At 28.1% G+C, this 27,486-nt stretch overlaps 1 protein-coding gene and 1 long non-coding RNA gene across 2 annotated transcripts in view; both read left to right on the top strand.

Annotated features, from left to right (window-relative positions):
- The window catches only part of LOC102675607, a 106,547-nt gene that overhangs the window by 55,407 nt on the left and 23,654 nt on the right, over positions 1-27,486 (top strand). The window lies entirely within an intron of this gene.
- Positions 4,778-6,343, top strand: LOC116186160. Its single transcript, XR_004151113.1, has 2 exons — positions 4,778-5,648; positions 5,749-6,343. It is a non-coding gene; the product is annotated as an uncharacterized LOC116186160 (long non-coding RNA).

Below are 27,486 nucleotides of genomic sequence, written 5' to 3' on the forward strand. Positions count from 1 at the left end.
AATCTTTAGGTAAATAAAAAAATGAAGAAAATATCCTTCTAAAGTTGCAAAAATTATATTAAAATATTGAACGATAAAAAATAAAATTTTAGAAACTTATTCATAAATATAAATAATAGAAATTATTTCTATTCTATTTTTGTTATACTTTTGAATAATATCAATTGATCAAGATTAGTGTTTCTTATTGGAAATAATTATCAGTAAATTACATGTTTGCATTTGTAATAAACGATCGTGCAATATATGGAATGCGTTTGAAACGGCAATGAATGGATGAATAAACAGTATTCAAAGTTTCTTGTTCAGTAGATATAACACAATTCAAAACGATTCGATAATTACTATCTACTAGTATTATAATATATACATATACGTTATTATTTCAATAAAATAAAAATAAATACATCTAAAAATTGTATATATCAAAAATTGTATACATCAATTTGAATTTTTTTCTCATTTTATTTGATTTTACCATGAATCTATTTTTAAATTTTTTAACACTTTCTCTCTTAAAAAAATTAATAAATACATACTGTATCATTTTTATACTTCAAAAAAATTGATGATTCTTTTTCAGCAAATGTATATTAAATAAATAACATTCTTTTTTATAACGAATATAAAAAATAAATACAAAATATCGTTAAACATTTCAGATTTTTAAAGTTTAGTGATTGCAATTTAATAAAATTCCAATACAAAACCATCAGTTGTTCGATCTAATAAAAGATCCGAACATTTACATTTCACTAAATTCAGCAGAGAGAAAATAATAGCTTGATATAAATTTTATAGATGAAATTCATTAAAAAAATAACATTGCAATAATTGAAAATTCAAATATTAAAAACTATAATATTCTATTAAAAAGAAAAAAATTGAATATTCATAAACTTTTAATATTTTAAGTATTATTTTGAAAAAAAATATATTCTTAATTTATTATTAAAAATATGATTTTTAATATTATCTAAGTTTCATATTATTTCATACATTTTATATATATCCAACATAAATTCTATTATAAAAAAAAATTACGAAACATTTCAAGAAACTTTGATTCACAATTAATTTAATCATTTTTTTCGATCAAATCCTCTGCTTCTAATTGATGTTAAACGTTTAAGAGAGGATGCAATATCCTAATCGGTCCGCTGCGCCTCATAACTAATCGAACGTTTTTAGCTGTTCTGCCCGATGTTCCGATTTTACAATCAAATTAAGCGTTAATGGAACATATCATCAAGCGTGCACGAGTCGGTCGGGATTGGTGAGCAGATAATATAGGTCCATGCGCTCGTTGCCTAAAAGGCAATCGATGCTATTTCTCTGTATACGTGTTGGTATATGTACATCAAGCGCGTGTGCACTCGCACGAATGAGCAGAAAGTATCGATGTGTAGAGGAGGAACATATACGTACACACACGAATAATCACGAGCCTCGGTTGCCTAGAGACGGGAAATACGGAGGAGCACGGCGAAAGACAGAAATTGGAGTACAGTCCTGCTTCCATTTGAACGGCACGCGGATTACGTCGAGAAACTTTTCATTGTTCCTTGATGATTAATAACGCGAAATTTATCGAAATTCGGTACGTTTGATTTTATCTCGCATCCTGCTTTCCAATTTTCGTTAAGATGATGCAATCGTGCTATCAGCAATACGTATTCTTCTTACGACTCAATCGCGTAGTGTGTCATAACCTGTACATATTCGTGAATTTTCGTGATGGATCGATGTAAATTGCCGAATATCTGCAATTCAATCTGTATAAAACGATTGGCAACGTACCGAGTCGTGAGTTAAATTTTCTCTGTCATGTATAGATAATTCAATTGGTTTAATTAGCATCTTTGTAGATGAAACGTGAGCTGTTCAATGAATATTTACGAAATCTATAGCGATTTTTTTCGTGGAAACGATCACGATGACCATCTATATCGAGATATGATTCTTTTTTATTCACACGCGTCACGTGGACAGTTTGGATGAACTGTGTTTCATATGCAGCAGCTGTGTAGCCACTGATGAAACGTGCGGCGTTCTTTCGTTCCTTGTTCATTCTTTCGTTCTTTTTTTTTTCATTTTTCCTCTCGTTCTCTCTATTTTTCGTTTATGGGTATATTTTTATCTATGTGCTTACGCACGTTTATGCAATTGTAGCTCGTTACGATACACGAGTTCATGTTGTCAATTTCTCTGTAATGCGGACCAATTTCTTTCGTAATTATGATTGTTGCATTTATTATTACTATAAAATTGCATATTGCAACGGTGTGTGGCGCATGTGGAGGATTATTTTCGATAATTGTTTAATTTTTTTTTAGAGCGGTGAGGGAATTTCGTATGCAACGCGAATATTGTACATATAATATTAAGAAATGGTAAATAAAATTAATTTTTATTTTTTTATGAAATTATTATTTGAAATGAAAATATTTTTTATATATTGTTCTTATTTATTCTACGATTTGATTTTATCTTGATGTCCATGCAATATTTAATATTCTATTTTATATTTTTATAACTTTTAAATAATAATATATCATAGATAATATTATAATTTTTTTTTATTAAATCAAAAATTTAAATGGCTATATTAGCTTATAGTTTATGGCTTATACTATAGTTGTTTTTTATTAGAATATTTCATACTTTAATATAGAGAATATTTCACATTTTGTAGAAAAATACAAATCCTGATGCATGATCGTGATTAGATGCACTGAAAAAGTATACAGTTTGAAGTAGATGCGCATAAAGTTTGAAGTAGACCACAAAACAATTTGGCCTCGATCCAGTTAAACCAGTGATATGCCGTACATTATTGGTGTCGTACGGATTTGAAAATTTGCCTACAAGATTTTTGGACTTTTGCCTGACTATGGAAATGATATCGATGGAAAGTAAGTTTCGGCAAGAAATCTGACTTTATATTCATCTTTGTGTTAATTTTTAGAAACTACATATACATATGTGTTATAATAAAATGGATATTAAATATATAGTAAATATATCTTAAATTTGTATGCATAAATGGTAAATCGTAAAATAAAAATTAAGAAAATATAAAGAAAAGTTCAATTTCGTCTATATTTACAATGTTATATTTTCGAATTGGGTCATACTTGAGATAATAGCATCTTTAAATGTAGAAATCTCGTTACTCTATTATACGTAAACTTTGAAGCCGTCGCGCGGCTGGTAACGCTAACTCTTGCAAACTATCCAAGCAGAAATACGTAATGAGACTACATGTCAATGGATGGCACCACCGATGTATAAACTTGAGTAGCAGTCTCGTGCAATCCCGAAGCATGTGCTGTTCCAGCAAACGTTGTACACAACCGTTGCTTACTTTGCTTAAAAACGTTCTATCTATCCATGCATAATATACTCAATACCATGGGAAAATATGTCCATGTATCGAATAATTTGTCAGGAACATTTCAGAAATAATCTGTTCGCTTGTTATCGTGAAATATTGACCGCGCTTCATTATTGATTCAACCCGTCAAACACAAGCTGACAAAACATTCATGTTCTGTTTTCACGGTTGTGTATCAGACAGAGCATGCATCGTTTCTGTATATAGTCAATAACTTTTCTGATGTATACGATAATCTTCGTCGAAATAATTCGCATAGTCGTATGAAAATAAGATATATATATAGAGTATATTACGGATGTAGTTACTAGTGAGCAGATAGAAAGGTGAATCAATAAATGCGTCTGGCTGGTTCATGTTTAATTTTTCAAACGTCGACCTCTTTCGAAGAATTCACATTGTTATTCGGTAAAATGAGTCCTCTTCATAAATCGAAACTGATGGATTCTCGATTGACATTTTAATTCAACGATGATGTTATACTTCCACGAATATTTATAACGCATATTAATTTTTTGCATAAATTATTCTTTTTCTGATCGAATATCGGTATTCATCGCGCAAGAAACATGAACTTGCATCGCATTATACATATATATCATTATAACGTCACGAAACTATCAATGTATAACGACAAATTATCAAAGTTCCGATTTTATTCGTTGGGTCGCTGATTCATTGTGACAATTCCTATGTCGAAATGTGTATATATCCATGTAATGCCACATAGAAATCACGCGTACTCTCTGTAGTGAGAGTAATAAATTGTTACAATTTGAAACTTTCGTGTATTTTTTAATGTAAAAGCACTTCAAATGCAGAACCGAGTGTTAAACGCGATGTTCAAATTTTTTTACGGATGTTCAGTGGTATTACATCATGGATACTACTGGTAGTAATTAATCTTGACCTAGATGAATATAAAGTTAGTATTGCAATTAATACCAAATTAATACGTGTTATTAAAAGCATTGACGTTATAGTTCTAGTATGAAAAACTAAATTTCTACGAAATTATATTTTTTTGTGACAAGTTACTTCTGTGTTTGCTCGATATAATTTTCACCAATCGTCTGGCTAGTAGCCAGGTTAACTCTATGACGCGGTTTACTTGAAAATTTATATTTAGCAAATGAAAATTAGATTAAAAATTTTTGTTTCGTGACTGTGTTATTAATTTTATTGCTCTACAGATCATAGTATTATTCCATACTGAAAATATATTTCAATTTATCAGTTAATCGAAATCAATATTCCGATGATAAAAAGTTTGTAAAACCAACGCGGATATCAACAAGTAGTATAACATTTCTTCCATATAAAATCAATATAAGTAATTGTAAATATATATATATATATAATTAGATACACGCAAAAAGGTTGCATTCCAAGAAATATTTTGTTTTAAAGGAATCATATTATTGACATTCAATTACATAATTACATAATTGTACGACATGTTTCGTACCACGTGAGCTTAGATCGACTAGTTCCGTTTTAATCGACAAGTTTGCCTTCGCGCTTCGAGGCTGCAGTTTGTTAACTTCGTGCCGTCATTGTATTTTATCTATGAATAAAGAATTCAACGTGTAATTGTTCAAGGCCTCTATTAATTGATCTGTATAAACAAAATGCTCATCGAAGATTAATGATCTCTTGTTTTTCGAAACGTGAAATTTTTAAGTGTATTGAAAAATTTATTATGTGTACATTCAAAATATATTTATAAATATAGTATTTTATTTTATTAATTAAAACGATTATATTTGTTGATACATAAATTTTACTATTGTGTATTTTACTGTACATGTCAGGACTAGTCAGGATTAATCGTACGAACTTTTTATCACGGAAGAAACATTATGAAAAATAAATTGTATTTGAGTTCCTGTTTCCACGCATCGTATCACTAGATCAACTCTCGCGTTAAATAAAATATAGCGACATATTTTTACGTTTAAATTGGAAACAATATATAAATGTCTCTCGTCGTTTCAGAGAATATCTTTTTTAAAAATTTTAAGAGAAAGATATTTCATTCTAATATTTTCACTTTATTGCAGAATATTGCAGAATTTCCAGTTGAACAATATTTAATGTTTAATCATTATAATATTATGTACATATACGTAAGAGAAATATCATGCAGTTGATATTCGATAAATATAGAAGGAAAAAGATAAAAATGAACGAAAGAGATGATAATATTCTTCGGAAGAATAACAAGAGGAACTCCATTGAAAACTACCAGGTACATAATAGCCGCATTCGTCCAATCGACAAATTTCTCAGATGCAGTTGTAACGACAAATACAATAGCGATGAAAACAACAGTGTCTGGATCACTCTAGAATTAATTCAATGCGAGTGATGAATCAAAGGGCGAATGAAAACCAGGAAAATCTCGAGGACCATGGAAGACGTCATTAATTTCTTCGGACGAAAGATGCAAGATGCACAAATCTCGTTTGGATGAAGCATCTTTTTCATTTGATGAAACGCTGAGTTTGTTCTATCACCACTCGAGGATAAAGTAGTTCCGAATTATATAGGCTAGATATTATTCGTCCTCGTCTCCGTGGCTATAAGTTTCTCGGACTCTATTTCATCACGGGACTGGCTTAAATTGCACTCGCGCGTCATCCATGCGATTTTTGAAAAGTTCCTTCGTCCGGCGGTTGTGTAATTAAAATAGACCGTATCTCGAACAAAGCGGAATTTTTAACGAGTTATTTTTACGAGATAACTCCGACTTCTCCGTTTTTCAATGTAGTGGCGAACTTCCCTTTAATGCATTATTCCATGATTCGAACGTATGAATTACGGTGAAAGCGGAGATTCGAAATACACCACTGTCTTAATTAACTAACTACAAAGAAACGATCGTATATGGTAATGATTGAGTATATAAAGCTTACACGTAATGGATTGGATTCATAACGAAGCGTGAACTGAATAAAAATTTAAATTATTTTTATAATGTAAATTCTTCCTTTTTTTTTTCTCGAAATTGTTATACAAATTTATATCAATTTTGTAATTGCGAATGTGTTTCTCTTTTTAGATGTAATCTACGTACTTCGTGATATGTCGCCTGCAGCTATGCAATCCTCATTACACGATGTATTGATACAAGTGAAAGTATTTCGCATAAAGGTAGTTACTGTTTATTTCCATTTTATTTCCATATTTTATATTCCATTTATTATTGCCATACTTTTAATACTTTTAATACTTTTAATACTTTTAATACTTTATTAATACTTTAATAGCAAAAATTTTCTAATCTAATCCGTATATCGATTAATTATAATATAATATTTTGAACTTGATAAAATGATTATTAATGCAAACATTTTTATCAAAAAAGAGTTCAATCTAAATACACTCGGTTATAAAAGTATCCTCAAACTGAAATTTTCTTAAAAAAAAAGTTATTACATAATTCATTATATTCTATCTAACATTTACAAAGTTTCATTAAAAATGGAATTTTTTATTGGTTTTGATAATACATTTTATTAACTATAACGTACGTAAAGTATACTTTTGTAACCAACTGTAATTATCCACTCATTATTATCAGGCAATTCCACGTAACGATTGCGCAATATCGTTTTCCCATTAACTTCGCCTCTTTCATCGAAATATGTATCTCAAATCAATATTCTCGACTCGTATCAAAACTAACCTTGATAAAAATACATTTCCCTACCCCAACCAAAAATGGATAACGACTCACGTGTTGGTGATCCAGCTTGTCGTTCAAGATACACAAGAACCATGAAACAGGCTCGAGAGTAACAGACAAAGAACAACGTAGCCGCAATTTGAGGAATAAAGACCGAACTGGTGTACGCGACAACGAATACGGAGGAATAGTCGAGCAGAAAAGGAGGGATAACGGCACGGAGTATCGTTAACCGGTATACAAGAGAGTGCACGTTCTCCAGCGTGCAAAAGTGGCGGTGAGGCACGAGTTAGTATCGCGAGCGAACTCGGTCGACACGCAACTCACGTCTCCTGTGTTCGTCGAACCATATGAATCGTTCGATGTGGATCGTCTCGGGCGGGAAAATCTTCATGGAATGTTTCAAACAATCACGACGTGGACGCTGACATCGAACATCGGTATTCTATTTTTGTGCTCCGGTTGCTGGCATATCTTTAGGCTAGAAGAACGACCAATATACGTTTAGTTGTCAGTGTTTCGAACACCAGTGAAAGGCTGAAAGAGTGTGTGCAAGGCTCAAAGAGGAATCCACGGTGGATCGGCCCGTTAGTCGGCAGGAATCTAGATATAACAGAGAGGTACGTCGTTGTGCTCGGCGGAGTTTCAAGCTGAACTCGTTACGAACGAGTTTGTGCATTGGCCAGAGAATTTCTAAGTCCCATGAAACTTCGTCGCCGGAGTTTCGAGCAACAATGTTAATCGCGACGATGCGAAGTAACGTGACCGGGACACCGTGACCCGGGTCCACGGTGTGTTGTGCATTTCGTCCTGATTGTCAGCGAGAAAGTATAGTATCTTATCTTATTTGGCGATCTCGTTTTATAGTTATCTGGATCGAGTTCAACGGGAATCGTCAATTTTCTTTTATTGCAGATTACGACACCACTCCATTCTAGTGGCTTTTCTTTCGATAATTTCCTCCGACAGAAGTTTGTCTTTACAGGTTTTTATTGATAAATTACGCTGTTTCTTAGATTTCGTCGTTTCTTTCTTCGTATTTTTTTCTTCCTTCTTTTTTAATGGGATCCAAGTGTTGTCTTCAAATTGAACTCCCGTTCTTTATAGACCATAAACCACTTTACAAAGAATATCGACAGGCATGCTCGATTTCTCCGTACCATTGTTTGCAGTGGGTACAGCTTGCTATCTCGATTGACGTTGTTTATCGGTGGGAAAAGTTTGCACGTGCTTTTCGCACGTACGATATTCTAGTTAAATTCAATCGATTGGGGAATACCTATGAGATTTTAGCCCGAGTTTCATCGAGATTTTTTCATGGAAATGGCTTACTTAACTTATTTAACAACTATTTGAAAATATGCAGTAGAATGTGCATGTTAATAAATCGTCGTTATCCTTGAACGAAGGAAGCTACGGATTATTATTGCAACGAGATTACGATCAAGCGAACTCAGTTCAGTTATATTTTTTGAATCGTCAACATGTACTGGCAACAAGAGTTTGGTTGATGCAAGAACATTGACACGCTGTGTTGATGACTCACGATGCCTGTTTTTATTGTGTCTGTTTTCTTTGTGGTTTCATTCGTGCACTGTGACTTGGATCTGCTACATAAGAATTAATCTTCCGGATCAACATCTGAGGTTTGCTTTGTCCCAAATTTTTAATAATAATAATGTTTGTGTGTTTTTATTAGTAGTATATACGTTATTAATTAATTATAAATGATAATAAATTGAACAGATTGTAGTTCAAACGTGTCTTTTATTAATCTCATTTTTCTCTTATGTAATTGTCGTATGATGTTTCCGAGTAAGATGACTAATATGTGATAAAATAAGATTCTCAGATGTGTGTACAATGTATCTGATGTATACAATATATTGTCTGTGGTTATTATAAATTTTTCTTTCTGTGAAAATTAGATTTATAATAGATAGTGAAATAATTAATATTCATATCTATTTTACATGAATTATGTTTATATTTAATATTTAAAGCTAATATTTAGAATAATTATTTATAATTAATCACTAATCTAATTTTTAAAATAACTTGTATTTAATTCTAATATAACTATTCAATTTTAAAGTGATTTTAATTTTGTTTAAATCGTTTAAAATTGTTGAATAATTTAGGTTTTATTATTTTTAGTGACATTTATCGATGGTTAATAATTTTTGAAAATGTTATCAATGATAGTCTAGCAAATTGAGGTTTACTTTACAGTTTAAAATGTCCATTAACGAAACCAACATTGACACGTACGTGACACAAACATATCTGCTCGCTATATGCTCCAAAAATATACTAAATATTTTTCATATTTGTAGTTATATTTACATTTTTTTTTAACTCACGTAACATGTTTGTTTTTTTAAATATATATTATTTTACTTTGCAGCTAAGTGTCAAAATTGTTTCATATAAGTTTAAATTTAAACAAAAGTCAAGTATTTTATGAACATAAAATTTAATAAGTTTAAAACATTTCTAAAATATAATGCACAGTACAGTTAAACTTTACGTTCAATCATAATTTTGCAATGTAATTTTCCTCTTATACAATCGATGCGTCATTTTGAAAATATAAAATAAAAAATCAACATCTGTATCTCAGATTCAGAGTCAAGTGGCAAATTATTTTCTTTTTAATGTGATTTTATATTCTAAAAGAAATTGGTTTTTCTTTTTAATTTTCAGTTAAGTCTGAGGTTTTTTAATTAATGATTGTAAAAATAATATTAATTTCTTGATATTTTCTTCATCTACTAGATTAAATTTCCAAGTGCAATAGCATTAAAAATATACTCCTTGGTTCCATGGTTATATGTAATATTTCATAGTTTTAAAGATATGTAACACTATATCCGTTTAATCTATCAAGTTAAACAAAATATTAAATTGGAATCAAATGAGGAAATATATTAATAAATTCTGATTTTATTATGCGTATCATCCAGAATCGGGTAATTTATTTTCTTTTTCCAAAATTACAATACATTTCATTTATTAACATTAAAACAATGTTTTCGAATTTTAACTCTTATCCTGATAATTTGGCTTTTAATGTATGAATTTAGATATTATTCTACTATTTACCATCAAAAATAATTTAAAATAATGATTTATGAAATGATTTATTCCTACTTTAAATCATTAATAAACAATAACATATAGAACTATTTCTTCTTCTTTTTCACAATTTTAACTAATTATCCGGATCCTAAAAGTATTATAAATATCTATTTATTATTAACAGTATTATACATTAAATCCACAATTCATTATCCACTATCGATCGAGAAATAATCTGGCACACTTATCGAACGATCAAAATCCACGTTTACCTCTATCCCGACCTATCACAACCGCGCAGGAACTATTCCCGCATAAGCGACGGCCATCTTTATCGATATAATCTACGAAATAGGAAGAAAGACAGAATAGTGCAGCAAGAACGCGCTGTTTCTGGTGCGTCGACAACTTTTGCCGGCCAATTGAGCCGACATAAAAGCAGGAGGAGGAATTGCAACCGCGGGTCAACGAATCGTCCACTTGCACGGACACAAAGGAACGATCCAAGCACAGAGCCGACTTTCTTTTCTATTCCTTCTGTATGTATCTGTCATGCCCGATTCCTCGACCCTCCACCACGTTGTATTCTTCCACGAAACGCGTTATTCCTTCTCTTTTCGCGAAGTCGATTGTTTCTCTTCTTATATTTTCTCTCTGTGTTTCTTTTTCTCTTTCTTTCTTTTTTCGTGATCAAGAAAACAGACGGCTTGGTCATAGTTCCGTTTACGATCGATTGCAATCAAATAGCCTCGTAAATAGTATTACCTGGCGCGACGGATGCTTCAATTTGATGGAACAACGTTTAACGATAGAGATATTGTTTTACTGGTCACGTTGTGCCTTTTTGGCGATTTTGCACGTATATACGTATATATAGATTGCACGTGATTATGATGGATAGTTATTTCATACGGATTGTATTGATAGTGGAATCATTTTAGCTTTTGATAGGGTTAGAATGCTTGGTAAACAATGGGACGAAGTATTAGATGATAAAGCGAGATTGATGGGCTTATAGTATAAATTGTGAAATTTATGAATTATATGTACTGTTATATTTAATGGTAAATCTGTTGCGAAATTTATTAAAAAGATTTATTTAAAATCTATAGTATTTTTAGATAAATTATTTTGTCTTAGATATCGAAAAATATCGATTATGATTTTTTTAATTTAAATGTATTAATCAAAAATATTTTTTTTCGTTTTTGTTTTTATTTTTTATTGTATCATAGTTAATATTTTTCGTAGAAATATTAAATATTATATCGTTTGATTTTTATTTGTATAATAATTAAATATCACAGAATATGAAATTCCAAAAATTGAAACGATTACCAATCATGTTAATAATATATGGATATATTAATAGGAAAAAGAAAATTTTTGTATGAGACATTAATTTAATTTGTATTTTTAAACTGTGAATTTATTAATAATTGCATTAAGTATAATTTCATGATTTCATCATATGCAAATGTGTTATTTTCAGATTTTATGCGCCTCGAATTATTTTGATAAATATTTGTCTGTGGAGAGAGATTCAGTATTTTTAAAATATCAAGAAATTTAATTTCAAGAACTTGTGTATCATATATCACTAACGTCTGTAAATATTTAATAAATTATTTTATATAATTATCGCTTTATATTAGAGCAATATATTATAATATTAGAGCTACTAAATCAAATCAAATTGAGTTTTAGAATTTCAGAATTTTTATTTTTATAATTATTAGAAATGCATAAATGCTTTTGGCAAAATTAATATTTATTAATTTTTATTTAGATTTATTTAGAAATATGATTATATGTATATTTATTTTCATATTATCATTTGTATACTGTGCATGTATTTAAGTATACATATATATTATTGGTAGTTGTAGTGAAAACAAAATATTGATACATTAAAGCACTAGCTTTATAATAGAATTAGAGGTTACATGATCACTAGGTTCAAAATAATAAATTTTATCTACCATCTGGATAACGTAATACACGTACATCATTAGAACAATTTACTTCATTATATTATTAAAAATAATTAGTGTTTAATTATTATTTATTATCACAATAATGAATCTAAAATAAAAAATATTAGTAACATCTTATTTTAATAATTAAAGTAAAAAAATTTGATAAATAAATTTATCAGGATATAATAATTACATTTAAAAATAATATTTTTTTTTTCATTTGAATACTTTGCAATAGCTTAATATAATATGTGATATAATATCGGGAAATTCAAGCATCTCTCTAATATCATATTCTTCTAATTAAAATATGAAAACTTTTGATGAAATAATTATTATCTAAAATATAATACTATAATAAATAACTAATTTAAATTACAAGTAATTTATATTACAAGTAAATTAATATATTTTGTTAGATTGAAGTAGCTCAACGCAATATTAACAGATTCTTTCAAATATTTCCCATCATTTTATTCATATAATTAATATCTATATAAAAATTTAATATGTTATATATATCTATCAAATAATGTCTTCTAATATATAGCTAATCCTTCATTCTTATATATGAATATAAATATCTAGAAATTGAAACGATATCACATCAATAACATATATTATTATCAGACAAGGATTAATCCTTTGTGATTCTATATCAAGTTGATATTTCATTTCGTTCTATCTTTTCAATTTCTATACAAAGTACATTCTTTTTCGATAAAACTTAATTTAGTTTAATCTTTTCATTATGAAGACTTTATTGTTTTTTATAAGATAATATAGTTTTTACATTCGTTCATATATTATACTTATATTATACTTATATTATATATTATACTTGTATAATTAACGACAGTACATATATATATATGTACAATACATATATATATATATATATATATATATATATATATATATATTCCCAAAGAAGTCCTTTGAAACGATATATGGACAAGGGGATACTTTATTCCCTTGTTCACAGTCACGCGATGTTATATGATCTTATTTGTAGATGCGCCACTTCCGGTCGAAACACATGTCTATTTTCATAGCGTTTATAGAATGCTCAATCATCTTCTTATTGTTATTTTATATAAACGGATGATTTTTAAATATTCAGATTCGCATATTAATAAAAATTTACTTCGATCTTTAAATATTTATGCAGAAAATTGTATGATAAAAATTTTTACTTATTTATTTCAATGGTTATACGAATAAATGGGAATAAATAAAAGAGATTTATAACTTACCATGACAGATATTGAAAAAATATTAATGATTCATCGGTATGATAAATATTAAATAGATATTTTATATTTTTCTACGACATATTTTTAATATTCCACTGATATTTTTACAATCGACTCTGTACAGATAATCGTCAAAGATAAAATATTTATTTTATCCTATCAAAAATACAATCTTACGCACTTGTGACGGATACAGTGGACCATAGTTTATTCGATTATTATAAAAGAGGGCCATGTCACTGAAAGCATTGGGAAACACTGGGTTAAGGGAATGCAATCACGGTCCACTCACGAAGTCGCATAAATAAATCCATGATGGCGTATAGATGATCCCCTTTCCTGTCGCTCCGCGTAGAATTACAAGTGATCGCGTTACGCGCCATGTAAAAGTAGTTAGTCCAGATTCACGAATCGCGGTCGAAGAAATCGAGCGTTATTCCTTCTATCGGTTTCAACCGATTTCTCAAGGTAAACAGCCAGCGAAATTCAGCCTCGGTTGTTATTAAATCCATGAATAAACCGAGCACGCGCCGCCATGGAGTTATTGTAACCGTTTAATATTATTGCGATATCTTTGACGCCCTTTCCATCCACGACCTACATTTCTCTTTTCATCGGCGGTGTTTATGCAGGCTACGTTTTTTCACGCCCTCTCGCGAGCCTTTCGTCCGATTTTCCTGCTATTCTGTTGTATATTCGGAATACCGAGTTTCTACCGGTTGAATTTCGGTGTTAAGTGGCGTTGGCCTCCTAAACTAGAAATAGGAACGGTTTTTTGTTTCCCCAATCGGGTCAGGTTTTCGACAATTTTTATTTTTTTTTTACTTTTTTTTTATTTTTTTTTTATTTTTTTTATTTTTTCCATACGAGAGATCAAATTTCTTTCCTTGCGATAGGATGCACGTGGCTTTGTTACGTTCTCATTGCATATATATAGTGGTTCACGAAAGTTGAATAATATCTTGTAGAGAAATTCATCTAAATTTTTAATAAAATTTTTAATAAAAGTTTGTACATATGTAGAATAATTTATATATGATTTCATTGTCAACGAGAAATCTCATTAACGAAATGAAATCAACCCTTAAAAATTTCAATCTTTTCATATATTTTTTTCTGTTTTAAATATAATTTTTACTCTAGAGATTTTTTTTTACAACAGAGTAATAGAATATTAAATTTTGAACATTTCATTTAAAATTTTGTTTTAAATTTCATCTCGCATCATACACGTATAATAATTAATTATAAAATCGAAATGCATTGAAATTTTAAATTGATTTCCATTATTTTCCTTAAAACGATATTTAATAAAAAAAAATTACAAAATATATAACCTTTATGCTCTATAAACTCATAAAATAAAATAATAAAAAATTGTTCATTAAAATTTCATTAATATTGTTCATTAATATTTGATACACTTTTTTTATTTTAAAAAATAAAAAAAGTTTATCAAATATTTTCATGAATACATGCATCTGAATTGTAATACGTAATAAATAGAGATTCATGTTGATTCATTGTCTGCATGTGTATCTTGTTTAATAATAGTTCGGTCGTTCGTTTAGAATTTCGAGGTTTTCAAATTTTGACGGTAATTTTACGCTGCTGTCGAGTTTGTTAGAATTTATCACTCTTAATCTGTTTCAACCAAGGTCGTATATTTTTAATTAGACCCGAGTTATCGAGGTTGATAACTTCTATTCACGGTTCTTTTGTTATGGATGGAAATCTCGGTAATGCGAACGGATATATTAATTATGTAAAATGTTTTTGTGAATTGGCATAACAGTTTGATACGTTTGATCGAGATTAATTGTTTCTTTTTTCGATAATTCTTCTTCCATTTATAAATGTACGATATTAATTTTTTTATAATAACAAATTTTATAAAGAGTCAATTGTACGATTAACAATGTGTTTAGTCTGAATTTATGTTATGTTTGTTTTTAAAAGAACGCAATTTTTCATTATGATTATACACGATCATTAACCAGGCAAATGAATCATGGATTTTTATGCGAAATCAAATTTTTATGAAATTGGAAAAATAGAGCTTCAATAGAGATATCCTTTAAATAATTTGTTTGATTTTTTTTTTGTATATCATGTTTATTTTATAAGTTTTTCAGTCATTCAATTTCGTACAATTTTACATAAAAGTTAAAATAATGTAATTTAATCATTAGTTATTTTAACGATGTGTTGACACTTATATTAATAGGTGATTCATAACAAATTATAATTTTGTAATTAACAAACAACTATGACGGATTTACTAATAAGAATTTTATTACTTGCTAAATAAAAAGATTTGTTAATTCAAATAATTTGATATTTATGTATATACTAATAGAATATATAAAAAAAAATCGAACAATATCAAATTTAGAACAATCGTATTTAAAATTAAAAGCGAGGAGCTGATTAGTTGAAGGAAAAATAAATTCATACAAAATTCAGTGATTTCATAGTGATTTCACGTGATTTCTTGATTTCAAATATCGTTATAAAATCAATTTCGTACAAATGATATTGATTTTAATTTTTTTAATTATACGAAAATGATTTATTTTTTATTTAAAAATAAATAATGCAATATTAACTCTTTATTAAAATCGCAATACATGAAAATATTGGGGCATCGCAGTATCGAGCATGATTTAGCTGATGGTTGTTGACATTATCCTCATTTAAAATTAATAAGAAGAACGTTGTTTGTTAAGGGATAAATTGCTTCCTGGTTCATAACGATAACGTGATATTATATATTATGAAGTGCAAATGTTGAAGTCACCCTTCTTTATTTTTTTTAAATTATATTTTTAAATAATTTTAAATAATTTTAAGTAATTTTTTAATATTTTATCAATACGGTTTCACTGATTTCACATCGATTTCATTGTGAAAAGTGCTTGAATAACTTCACGAATGTTAATCTTCTAGAAAAAAGATTAGGAAATCTGGAAAATCAAAGTATTATGAAACTTTGCATATAAATGAATGCAAATCAATTGATGCAGAATAATAATAACAATTTTAGTATCAAAAAATATTTTAAAATATCGAGTATCAAATCTTAATTATCAAAATGGTATTATCTATTATCAAATTTCATTTATTTAAATGTTGAATATCAAATCAACAGATATTTTTTCATATTTCATAGATCCAGATTATTTACATCTAAGTCTAATTATATTATTATTACTCTCGTGCTTCGAGAAATAGATAAGTAAAGTTATGTTTAATACCGTTCGTGAGAATAGACCTGGGACTATAGTCGCACAGCACAGGAATTCAAAACTAAAACCGATACCGAGAATTCACTACCCCCGTGCTGACTCTTGAAGATTCGAGAAGTTTATCATAACCCCTTCCTTTGAGCTCGTGACAAAAGCACGGTGATATAGGCATCGTAGGAAACAAATCATACCATGCAAACGTGATCAAAGAGAGCAAGACGTTTGTAAAAAGACAGTAATAAAAATCTATATGCACGAAATCCAACGAAATTCAGTTCTTTGAATCTTGTCGAACTTTTTGTCGTATGGTAAAAACTATGCTTGAGGATATTCAGTTTTCAAAAAATCTGAGAAATTTATTAATTTTTCTATTACATTATATTAAATGTTTAAAGTTTTCTTTAATAAAAATAAAAATTCGAGTAAAATTTCTTTTGAATTGTTAACAATTGACGGAATATCAATATTAAAATTGCTAAATTCTTAGCTCTTCCAATTTACAATTCTTCTTATTGTAAATAAATCTTTTGCGAAATTAATTTTGAATTTTATTAAAATAAATACGAAAACAATTTTCAGATCAAAAATAACGTTAATTTTTTTTTTCAAAAGAATAGAGAGATATAAACAAATTTTTTATTTCTCTACGATATGTCTATTGTACGTTATTAGAGAAATATTTTAGAATCTAATAATTGACAATAAATTAATTTATATTTAATTAATATTAAGTTCTCATTATAAAGCAAGAATTTCAATATTAATATCATCACATTTGGAACGTGAAATGTAAGATATTAAGTTCCGTATAAAAAAATTTTCGATAAAATGACTTCAATATTTCGCACGATTAAAGCATAGGATTTTACAGCACGAATCAGTAACAAGACAAAATAGGAATTGGTACATTATTTCGCGGTTAGCGCTAATTTTCCGGCACGAGGCGAGGTCGTACCGCAATACAAAGCCTCAATCGCTTTGCACCTACGCGTGAAACGTGGGCGGAGATTATTAAAGTTCCACGGGATTGTAGTTTGAAGCTGCTTTGTGAAAAAATGACGAAACGGCGCGTATTGTCACAGCTCGTATTTATAAATGAAAAAAAAATATATTTTTTTTATATTTTTCGTTTAACGGAATTGATAATAAACATTTCTTTGTAATAAGTATATTGTTAACAATGGATTGGTAGTTCGAAATTGAATGAAAACATGAAGGTGAAAAAATGGTAAATGGTATTTGCAAATTATTATTATTATTATTATTTGCATTGCAAACGAAATTTATTTTATTTTGATATTAGTAATTAAAACTTTTCATCTTTCAAACTTGAGAGAAGATCAAAAATAAAGAAGATGAATTGTTTCACTTTTTTCCTGAAATTAATTCACTTTATAATATTTTTCAATTTGATACAAATTTTATGCTTGTGTTCTTTCTTATAATTTTCTTTTTTTTCTTTATTTTTCTAAATTAGTAATGAATTTTTGCAAAGTTTAGCGAAATTCACTATCCTTGAGTATCTTCTAAATAACGTATCGATTTTGCCATTTAACGATAAAACTATTTTAATAAAAAATTGATTTTAAATTGATTCTCTTCTCCTCCATATATAGACACTTATTACATAAATGGTTTCTAACCTTGTAAAACTTTTTTTTAGAGAGGACGCTATTTTTTTAATTAGTAATTTTTAACTTTTTTTTATTCAAATATAATTATTCCAAAAAAATATAAAACCATATCAATTATCTGAAAAAAAATCTTCCTTGTCAATTTTCATGATTTTTGGATATGTTATAGAGGACATTTATAGAGGAAATTTTGAACAATTTTATACATAATTGTATATAATCGTACTTCGATTTTAATTTTGAAGATATCTATAAAAAAAAAATCATCCATAAAATTTCATTAAATACTCATTTAATAGCGTATACAAGCATGCGACTATTATTCATTTTCTGTTAATATATATAAATACACAGCAACGTGTAATTATTACGTATAACGGGTGAACGATCAAAAAACTCTTGCCTTATAAATTGTGATAGGCTTGAAATAATGTCAACCCATACCAAGCATTCCACGGATTCTTTAAATCTTTTGGGTTTGTGGAATGCGAAAATAAAATATAAAACAATTCTTGGACAACCGAAATTATTATGAGAACGACATCAATCTCATGCTTAGTATTTATTGTTATAAAATCATTGTCATAATTTGTCCATTTTATATTTTATTTTCTTTTTGTGTTAAAAATAAAATACATTCTATGAACAGATTAAATAAGATAATATTAGCCCACCCGTTATAGATTTTGGGTACCGTAATGTATTATAAACGGTTGATAACTGGCAATTACATGCTAATGTACGCTTTATCACGGATATGGGTGTATATATAGGTAAAATTCTATAATAGTGGCAATTTTTCTTTCTAAATATCTCGAAAACTAAATAAGAATAGTTATATATAGGAAAAAATTATTTAAAATTCTGTTCTCTGTAATATTAAAAAATAATCAAAATTGAGGTGTTTTTTTTTAGATAATTATTCATTTTTTTTCAATTTTTTCTATTTGATATAAGGGAGGGAAGAATTGTATATCTAAAGGATTTATGAAAATACCAGAAGAGCGTAGAAATAAGATGGACAATTTTTATGAAACGAGTTTATTGACGATGCTTTGCTCATGGTTAGTCATTTTTTCGAAACGAATGTTCTAAATTTTCTTTTTCCTCGACGCATTTTCATGTTTGTGAATTGCAAGAGAAAAATACTGCAATGGCTTGCTACTATTGTATAGGGCCCTTGGGTTTTTGGTGTTGCATGACGCCTTACATAAATTATTCGAATATTACAAAAGGGAATAGCAACTGAGAGAAAGATTGAAAAGCATCGCATTACACCGTCAAGAAGCCTCGTTTCCGCGAAATTTCGATCTTGAGTTCCTCCTTAACCCCTTTAACGCTTTCACTTACAAAAGCTCGCCAATTACCCTCTTACATGATCGTTATATCGACAAACGTCCTTTGATCTCCGCCGTTAATCGAACGTGTTCGAAACTGGTTACACGTCGAATCGTGTCAAATTAAGTCATTTTCAATCACGCGTTTCCCAATAACGGAATGGTATAACGAGCCACTCGAAATAATTCGCGTCGTTTCATTTGATTAGCAATCAAACTATCGACCCTTTTCATCGACCGCCGCCTCGTCCATAGAATTCTATCCAAGCCAATTCGAGTATCTTTTTTTTCTTTTTTTTTTTCCTTTTATCGTTCGAAGATATGATATCAGGGAACTCTTGCATAGCAAATAATAACGAAGCAGATTGCGCAACGAAACGATCGTTTCCGTTGCATTTTCGTTCGATTTTCAATGACACAGAAACTTATGTTTCTGTGTTCATCATATATTTCTGTTCACAAGTAATACGAATAGTTTTTTATAATAATCCATTGACAAACAATTGTTTATTTATTTATTGTAATCATTTATTATCATGTCATATTCGATAATATATCATCGTTTTAAATTATTTCTGCTAAAATAAATTACAGGTATATATTTAATAATATCTAAAAAAAAAACAAATTCTTTAAATAATTCGTATGGTGTATCAATTATAGAGAAAAGTTCGAAGAAAACAATGAGCAAAATTAAAAAATATAAAATTAAAAAAGTTTATAAAAACTTTTATAAACTGAGTGGAAAAATATTAACTTTAAATTAATGGAAAAATTAATGGCAAAGACTGCTTTTAATTTAAAAGTATTTTTAATTTAATTTTAATTTAAACGCAGTTAGAAGAGAAGAATTAATATATCGTAACGAGGCATTAAATGCATTATACATAAGTTATATATAAATTGATAAAATATATTTTCCTACGTAGTACGAAATAGATACATAAAATTGATTTAAATAAATATATACGAATATGCGAATTTATAATTTTTAATAAACTTTTTTTCGATATAAAGTATCCGCATTAAAGTATCTGCATACTTATGAACCGGAGTGTACGTGACAAGGATGTTACTGTGAAACATTTGTTATACTATACAAACGTCCTCGTTTCGCAATCACGGTTTTTACGTCGTTCGGAGATGGTAAAAAGTCGACCCGCGTCTTCTAGTTCCGGAAGTAGTATTTTGTAGCGAGAGGGAACGTTTTATTGAAAATCTGCGCAAGGAACGATAGAAATTTAGAGGATCAAGGTAGGGGCTTTGCGCGCGGAATTCAACCTTTAAATTGGAAAGCTGTTTGAAAACGTATCAAAGGAGGGTGTATAAACTCCTTTCCATTTTACAGAACTTCATGTTTCGTTATTTATCAGCGGTCTTTATGCGCTCGCTTTCTAAATATGTTCTTGCATCAAGAGTATCGATTCCATTAAGATTTTATCAGAGAAGATGGGCGACCGTTTAGCGACTGTTGAATAAAATATTAACTTTTAAATTTTATTTCTTACTTTATTAATGCCGTTAAGAATCGATGGTTTGGTAAAACAACGATGTAAATTAATTTTTGATCGTTAATAATAAATCAGTCTGGTACTAATTACTCAATTAATTATGAAACGGTTTTTTTTCTCTTTTTCATGTTGGTTTGACAGTTTCTGGATTTTAAGAATTTTTAATAAGATATTGCATTTAATGTTAGAAAAAATGTATTTTAATTATTTTGTTCTTGTTAAATGATATATCTTGGTATATTTTTATATCGAGTAATTATAACTTTGGTATTTTAATAATTTTTAGAAATTATTTTTAAAGATATTTCAGAATTGAAAGAATAATACTGATTCATAATTTTGTATTCCTGAAAAATGTATGCATTCCTTCTACTTTATTCCTTCATTCTTTCTACTTTATTGTTAAGAAATACATGCATTCTTTTTACTTTGCCTGTCATAAATAATAGGAATAACTGATCTACATCTTCATTCGGAATTCTTACACCTGCTGTTTTTAATAAAGATTCATTACCTGGTAAAAATTACGAAGTTTAAGCCGTATTTATTATTTAGTAAAACCGTTGATATATCAGCAGTGTATAGTTTCCATGTAATTTAAGATACGGAATGAAATAACATTTTTCGATTACGTTATGTAATACATTTATTAAGATAACAATCATTCTGATAAGACGAAATTTAGTTATCAATAAAATTATCAATAATAAGTTGATAATATTGGAATATTTTCTGATATTATTAAAATTGAAAAATATTAATTATATTGATAAATTGATTTTACGAAATGTATCTTTTATATTGATTTTTCTGTTTAAAAATTCAGATTGCAAATTATCAACGATTTGTTAGATTTATCAGATGTAATAACTAAAGTTATATATATATTTTGATTTGAGAAAAATTTGAGAAAGATTTGAGAGAGATTATAATATATTCTTAAAATTTTATTTTATAAGATTTGAAAATCATTAATATCTTCTTTCATCGTTATATTTTCGAAGTCATATTCTTTGAAATTTCAAAATCATTGATTTTTTCTTTCATAATTTTATTAATTTAGTTTAGTATTAGTTTAGATTAAATAGATTAAGTAGTTTAGTATAGTTAAGATTAAAATGAATTACGACATATGATTTTGACAAAGAAAGAATAAAAAATTTAAAAATGTTAAGAATAATAAAATAATTATATACTGGGATTGGTAAAGAAAAATTTATTTTAATAAATATTCAAAATGTGTAAGGTCTATCAATTCCGTATAACCAAAGCTCTGTTTTATTTTCCGAGATATATGCAAAAATATTTTTAATATTGCATTCAAGTAAGCACTTATGTTTCGACGTTTATTTCCATATCATGTAAATCATTCATAAAATATCATACGATCACTGAATTCGATGGAACGAATTTTACATAAATAATTAACCACAGCTATTATTTTACTCCGAAACAATTTTTTTCTCCTTTTTGTATATCGATTTTTATCGATATTGAAAGACTCTTATCGATACCTTAAACTATTAAATACAACGTTGCATTAATAGAACGTATAATTTTTAATTTTTCTTCAATCGATACATAATCGATACTATGTTTTTGATTAATAATTGTGATTTTGGAAATTTCGAGAATCGTTTAATCCGTTCTCCATTATTATTTCTTTTTTTACTTAATATTTAAAATGTTATGAAATTTCTAAAAATTTGAATTATTTAAAGTTATGGTAAAAATATTTTGATAAATTGTTAAAATATTTTTTGTGCTTTTATTTTGCGTATTGAATTCTCGTACAGCTTTTATTATTAAATTATTTATACTAAATATTTCAGAATATTCAAAAAATTCCAAAAGCACAAATATTTTATTACAACAATTTTTTTGACAAAATTTCTTTCATACAACAAATATCTGCTTTAATGATTTTTTTCTTTTCTTTTTTCAGTAATATCATGTATGTAAATTTTCTTTTAAGCTTTATTTCGTTACCAAAACAACTCCGTTTTCGAACGGAGCTCGAAAAATTACATTGGTGTAATTTTTATTATTACATAAATTCTTCTATTACTTCATAAATAATGATCAATCAAAAAATATTGAAATTCTTACGAAATTCTAACAAAAATTAAAATCTTCTTTATCCTATTTTTTTATTAATTTTTTCTTACTCCAAAATTCAAAACATCGAACGAGCAACAATGGTTCGTTAAAATTTAACCAATCGTTGTACATGCATTGATAAATAATAAATAAAGCACAATGTGATAATTGCATTATTCCATTAAGGATAAATAATTGAATTATTTTATAATTTAAATCTTTAATCAAATTTTACACTCTACATTTATATTTCTTCACGAAAACTCTTACTTTCCTCTAAATCTTTCATTTTTCAAGGAATACAACCGATCTCTCCCTAACCTTGAATCCTTCACGGTTGATTTGTACGCACGGAGAATGCAGCCAGAAACGAATCCAAGAATGGACAAACGGGCATGCCATCGTGCGTCATCCCACGGCCCCGTTCTATGGGGGCCTAGAACCTCACCTAGGGGCCCTTTATCCGGCCTACCGCCTATTGAATAGGAAGGACGTGGGGGGAGCGTTCGTTTAACTTTGAGTGCAGGTGCGTTCAACCCGCAACTAGTGTACAGTTTACCTACGGGAGCGTCTGCCAGTAAACGTTCGTGCCTCGTTCTGTTTCCGTATCGCGCAGAGATTTAGTTTAGATTCGTTGTTTCAAAAGTGATAATTGATCTTGGATGATTTATCTACGACAGGTACGCGTGAGAATCGATTATTGATAATTTTTTGCGTTATGATTTTTTATGGTGAACGTCAGATTATTTTATAAGCAGTGTATCTTTGCAGTTTATTTTTAATAGTTGTTTGAATTATTGAAGAGATAATAATATAAAAGAGATAATAACATTAAAGCATATATATAAGCGATAATTTTTTAATAAAATTTTTTTCTTTGTTTTATTATTTGTTTTTTAGTGCAATGATGTTAGATTATTTCATAAGTAGCATGTTTTATTTATTTATTTTGCTCTTTATTTTTTTTTTTTTTTTTTTTTTAGTAATTTTTCTTTTCTATTGTGATTTCTTTAGTGAATATCAGATTATTCCGTAGCGTATCTTATTTATTTTGCAGTTTGAGTTATTGATTCTCCAGTTGATTATTAATCCTTTGTTCTCGGGAAATTCTTCGAAGTATTTTTGTTCACAAGGATGATAATAGCTTTTGAAATCAATGCACAAATAAATTCCAATATCTTATATATTAACGTATATTATGTTTTACTTTAATATTATTTTAATATATAAGTTTAAGTTTTATGAAGCTTTTTCATAATAATAATCATCTTAAGGATTGAACATTGTGAATCTACAAGGAAAGAAATGAATATGGAGAATTATAAATAAATATCATTGAATAATTTTCAATTATTAAAAAATAGTTTTGTAATTTCTGCAAAAATATAAAAAGGCTTCATCTAAATGGAAAGAAAATATATTTATTACGACATAAATCATATTACAAATGCTATAATATATGTCAAATAAGATTCGATGCTATAAGATGAAAAGTTAATCAAAGAAATTGTTTTTTTCGAGGATATTTCCATCAGACGCAATTTGAATATGTATCTAAAATTAAATTGGTATATTAATAATTATTAAAGGAATGTTTATTAACACTGTCTCTTGCGTCAATATTATTTATGGAATATGAAATGTGTAAGAGCAATATCTGCATATCTCTTTATCATTTCTCAACAATATTTTTCATTTTGTAAATTTAACTATTTTCAGTCTTAAATTTTCTTATATCGTGTAAAAATAATGTTCTTGAAAGTGTTATTTAAATGTGGAATAGAAAATGATTAAAATTTTAAGATGTAAATTAATCAAGAATTTTAATCAGATTCTTAAATGCATTGAAAATTGTTTTCGCTAAATATGTAAATTATTCTAAACGAAATTTCACGTAAAAAGTATTAATTATTTATCGTTTCATCACATCGATTTTCCAATTATCACATTATTGACATAAAAAGACAAATTAAATTAGGAAATTGAGAGACAAATATGAGGGTTAATTAATTAAAATGAGGGTGTATCTATTTGCACATTTTTTTCCTTGTTAAATTCAATAATAATACAATGATATGTAATTTAAAAGCATTTTCATGAATGTTATAATTTATTTTGAACTACATCTTTAATTTTCTTAATAAAATTTAAATATAGTGCCATTTCTTGTACCATTTTCTTATCAGGACGAATGTTTTTATAAAGTGAAAGCGCAATTTCGAGTTTTTCCTTTTATCCATCTTCAAAATGATCTCTCTTTTTAGGATGTTTACATTTCCACTATTAATTCGAAAATGAACGATAATTATCTACTAATGGAGGACGAAAACCATTAGCCAAGTTAGATCAATAAAAATTTTCCATAGAAGAACTAATATTTGCAGTCTATGATATTCATTCTTCCTTCTTCGAATATCATTTTCGAATAACTACAGCAATTATATTTAAATTCTATATTCTTCTTATTTTAAATACTCTCGAGTTACTTTAAATACTCTTTTTTTACTTTTGTACATGAAAATATTTTAAATTCTATGTAATTTTTAACATTTAAATTAAGTTAGAATATTCTATATGTCTTTTAAGATTGTTGAGATGAATTTTAAAATGAATCATTCAAAAGCTGAATCGATCATCTCCATTTTATTATAAAATTTCTTTGTCAAAATAATTAATATTTTTCAAAAATCAAATAAAAAATGAACCTTGATGAAATATGACTCGAATTCGAAATCATGATTTAATTCGACGCGTAATCATTATTCTTTACGAGACAACACAATGCAGTTTAAAACGGTAGAGAAAGTAAACACAAAGGTAAGAAAAGAAACGACAATAAACAAGGACGCATATCGATCTAGTCCGCGCAAATGACGGCTGATTTAAACTCCTCGATAAAAATCTCACTATGCTTATATTCTTTCTAACAAAGAATTCACAAAGCGAAAGAGGTGAATTTCAATTTTTACACACGTTTCGAAATGATGAATAAGAGTTTTTTTTTTTTTTAAAGAAGATAGTATAGAACGCGATATTATTTCATATTTTTTACATATGTAAAAATCGATGTTACGAGGTATCATTTTCGATTCGAATGCAAAAATGTCGGTCGTGGAATGAATCATAAGGTCATCGTTCGCTATTGAAGTGTGCCGCACTTGGAATATTTTTGCACAAATTCACGCATATGCACGCGGTGAAAGTGCAACTGTTGTTCTATCTTGTTGAATGCATACGGGATGATATCGTGAAAGCGTGAGTGCTCGTTTTTAATACGCGCGTCCGATGAATATTTCAGGTGGAACTTTAATCACACAGGGGTCCGTGCTCGACAAGATAACGTTAGTTGCTTTTCTCGTTTTGTCGTTTCGCGCGACGCCATTCCTTTTTTCTTCCTCTCCTTCTTTCTTTTAAAAAAGACGAGCATTGAAATTTCTCGCGAAATAACATTACTCTAAACCCTTTTCCGCCCTGCGAAAACTCTTTCTGAAAAGTGCACTGTTTCTGATTAGAAGCTTTTTTGGAAATGTCGAAATGTGTCGAAGAATTATTTCTTCTTTAAGAAATTGATTCGATTAAGAATTTTATTAAATCGATTTTACGTTAATTTTTTAAAAATTGAATAATTTGATTTTGATCCATTTATTCTTAGATTTATTCTTATTTTTATTATTAAATTTAAATATTCTATCTTTTGCTTTTGAAAAGTGATTTTTAGAAAGTGTCATCCGCGTGATTGTATAAATGAGCAAGACTTAAAAGAGAAGTTCGCCAATTTCGAAAAATTTGAAACTTCGCAGAAATGAAGTTTTGCCGGTAACGAAATTTCTCCAGAGTTTCGAGTTTTTCTCAATTTTCAATCTGCAGAACATTTTTTGTTGTTAGTCGAATAATAGATGCTATTAATTATGCTAATAATTTTGTTATTAAAATTTTGCTTTTCTTTTAAAATGATATCGAATTAATTTATACCTCTAATATTTTGCGGAATTAAAAGTCAAGAATAAAGCGATTAGAGAGTATATACATTGACAAGTGCCAGATGGTCTTTTCATTGGTGGAAAAAAAAAGGGCGAAATGGAATTAAATTTTTGCGTTCGATTCCACAGGATTTCTGAGGCTCTAATTTAATCGATGAATCTTTAATTAATAGAGTCTCTCGTGTGTGACACTTTCTTTTTTTTTCCTATTTTTTTTTTTTTTTGTACTTTAATTAATTCAATGAAATTCGCAGACTACGAGAAATACTAAA

The sequence above is a fragment of the Apis dorsata genome, unplaced genomic scaffold (assembly GCF_000469605.1).
Source record: "Apis dorsata unplaced genomic scaffold, Apis dorsata 1.3 scaffold_474, whole genome shotgun sequence".
In the NCBI taxonomy this organism is placed as follows: Eukaryota; Metazoa; Arthropoda; class Insecta; order Hymenoptera; family Apidae; genus Apis; species Apis dorsata.